This window comes from Engraulis encrasicolus, chromosome 22 (genome assembly GCF_034702125.1).
Source record: "Engraulis encrasicolus isolate BLACKSEA-1 chromosome 22, IST_EnEncr_1.0, whole genome shotgun sequence".
Classification (NCBI taxonomy): domain Eukaryota; kingdom Metazoa; phylum Chordata; class Actinopteri; order Clupeiformes; family Engraulidae; genus Engraulis; species Engraulis encrasicolus.
In genome coordinates, this window is record NC_085878.1 from 42,429,150 (window position 1) to 42,432,475 (window position 3,326).

The 3,326-nt window shown below is 41.6% G+C and overlaps 1 long non-coding RNA gene across 1 annotated transcript; it reads left to right on the plus strand.

The window, feature by feature from the left end:
* The first annotated feature begins 410 nt into the window (after positions 1-410).
* Positions 411-2,635, plus strand: LOC134438570 (uncharacterized). Its single transcript, XR_010032626.1, has 3 exons — positions 411-749; positions 1,108-1,182; positions 2,274-2,635. It is a non-coding gene; the product is annotated as an uncharacterized LOC134438570 (long non-coding RNA).
* The last annotated feature ends 691 nt before the right edge of the window (positions 2,636-3,326 follow it).

The window sequence follows — 3,326 nt, forward strand, 5'->3', positions numbered from 1 at the left end:
TCAGTGTTTATCTGTGCATTCTTTTGAAACTCGGCTGTCGGAAACTCTGGCTTCCGCCTCAGGAAAATACAATAGTACTCCGAGTTCGCTTAACATTGGTGTTTTCAGACAAGTGTTTGACCCCAACTGTTGCAATAGAATGCATTTACAACAGTTGTCGGGAGAACAAACTCAGGTCTACCGACAACCGAGTTTCAAAAGAATGAGTCATAACAATTCATGCACATCTGATGTCTTAGAGCGTTGGATGTTGGATGAAGTCTCTATATGCTTGTGTCAAAACTGAAAAATGTACTACATTAGAAGGTGACATTTCATGGATGTACATGTTTATTTGTATAGACTAAGCCATGCCATCAAACACTGATCCTTTTTCCATCCAATATAAAGTCGCTTTAAAATAGTGCGCATTAAAAAGTTGATGCGACACAAGTGATGGAAAAGCGGTTAAGTCGCTTCAACGCCAGCTTTGTCGACCTCATTTATATCGCTCTAAAAAGGTGGATTGGCTAGAGATAAGTCGACATAAAATTGATGGAAAAGCGTTAAAGCGACGTAGGAAGTTCGCACATGCGCAGTGCTGTTATATGCGCGAGAATTTGAAAGCTAAGTTTGGTCGAGAAAAGGCAGGCGTGAAGGAATGGGGCTGGGGGAAAACGCTGTTTTGATTTTTTCGAAGAAATGGACCAGCTAGCTACTGGGTGCCAGGCCGGTCGTGGTTGCGAGGTCCTCTGCTATTGACAGCACCGGTGAGTGGATTAATTGTTGTTGATGTAGGCTAGTGTTAACCTGGCTACTTTATCCGAAGGGGAACTTGCTACTGTAAACTTGCTAATAGATAGCCCTCCTCAGGTGTCACATACAAGACTCCAGGTAGTACAGCTGTTTACATAAATGTCTTCTAGGTCTACATTGTAATCTTCCCCCCTCGTATATCGCTCGTACAAGTAATGATATGTTTGTATCAAACAGGACACGATACTCAGACAGACGTAGCGCAGTAGCTAAGTAAACAGAAAGACGAGGACTGACTTTTGCTAATGAAGCTGTGGATCTGATGAACGATTTCTCACTGTTTACATTGTTCGTCTGGCTTTGTACAAATAGTTCCCCCTGATGACCAATCTGGTGTGGAAGACGAGAAAGAGGATGAAGGGGATGATGAGGAAGAAGAGGGTGCTGGTAAGTCAGGATCATCATGCTTTTGAATGTCATGTTATTCATGCTAATATTGTGTATCACAAAAGTGAGTAGCCTACACATTTCTCTGTTTTTGTTTTTGTTTTTTTTAAACAATTCAACATCTGACCAAAGTGAGTACTCCGGCACCCCTATGCGAAAATGCCCAGAAAGAGTGAGGTGCAGGACAATAAAAGTATTAATCCAGTGAAAGAGTAATAGAATAGTCCCGTGAAGTGAATAAAATAAAATCTGCAACACTGCTTCTCTTTTGTTAAATTTAGATGTACAAGAATGGTTTGATGTCAAAATCTTCAATAAGACCATTGGGGGACATCATGTTTAAATAGTACATATGCAAAAGGTCTCCTGCTGGAGTAACCTTTTGCCTCGGTCACTGCCTCTAGGTGACTTGTCTGACACTGACACTATGCCCTGCACTTCTTTCATCACTGGTACTCATAGTGCTGGTAGGCCTTCTGCTTGTCAAGGATGCACTTTGCCTGATTAAGACCTGAGGGTCGAGAAGTTACGCTCTCACTATTCAATTTAACAGAAGACAAGTAGTGTTTAGGACTTTATTCACTTTAACTTACCTGTATTGTAAGCATCCAAATGTTGGCAGCATTCATGTCAAACCATGTCAGTACCAGTACCATGCCTCACTAGAGGCAAAACACACTGTTGTCTTCAAACTACTCACTTGGGTACTGTCACACGTACTTGACACCATCTAAAACAAAATTGTTTATCTTGGGCTTATCAGTCCACAAGAAATGGTCCAAAGCACTGTGACACTGAACCAAATCATGCCTCACTGAAGACCTTTCTATGCATTTTCAAATAGGGGTGTACTCACTTTTCTCTTGTCAGAGGTTGAGGTGTCATTTTGATAAACAGCTTCAAAATATTCTTAACACTGATATCCATTAAATCATTGGAACTGAATATGTTCACGCTTACTTCAGGCTAATATGTTCAAGCTTAGTTGACACCCTTTAACTTGGATTAAAAAAACCTCTAGTGTTGTAATACCATGTCTCGGATAACTTAATTAAATGTGTTTGTATTGTATGTGTTTCCTCATGTAATAGAAGACTACAGTGGACAAGTGACCATGGAGGATTCAGAGCCCCCAGGCCCCACCCCAGCTGCAGCAGGAGGTAGTCGCCTGTTTCGCAGGCCACTGAAGAAAAAGTCTGTACTAGCTGCATAGAGTCAGCAGCTGTCGGACTTACTGAAAAGGCAAGAGGCAGGAGGAGGAAGATGGAGAGATGCTAACTTCTCTGAGAACGTCCGTCAAGCGCCAGTTTGGAGCATCAGAATAACCCGCCCATTGCCTCTTCAAGCAGCCAAGTGGGCTTACCATTTAATGTTATTTAATATTTAATACTAATTATGAATATTTATTAAATGCATTTTTGTGAAAAATGCCCATGTTTGTTTGTTTTTAATATACATATTCACTTGATGTGAATTCTGTGGTCTTTCACAAATGCATGTGACGCATCAGGGTATCTCTTACTGCCGCTGCCTCAGTGTCCACCTCAGCTGACTCGGGATCTTCTCCTCTGCTTTATAATGTTAAATTCAACTCTTCAAGTGTTAATTCAACAGTACATTAACACTAAAATGAGTGGGACCATATGCTCTAAGCAGTGTTGACTTGAGACTGCAAATTTTACCATGTGATAGGCATACAACCTCAGACAAAATAAAAAATCACCTGTCATGTAGGATGTTCATTCAGTTGATGTTAGCTAGTCCTTTTCAGACAGGACAGGTACAGGGGTTGGCCATGGAGGGCGGGGAGTTGCTCTCACGGGTCTAGGCCTACTGTAGTATGATGGCCTGTATGCTGCTCTGTCTGTCTGAGGCAGTTTTGGGTCGGGTCTGTGATTCATCATTTTTCTTTAAAATAAATACATTTTAAAAAACCCTAAAATTACTGAATGAACATCCTCCACGACAGGTGATTCCATACTTTTTTGCCAGGGGCTGTTTGTAAAATTGCAATTGTTTTGTAGTGCCTAAAGCTAACTTAAAAAGTGCTATTGCCACCCGTTTCCCCAACGACACCTCTGCTCTCCCTGCTCGCAGGGTCAGGCCTCATATGTGGCTCTACAAGCACACATAGCCTCTCTCGA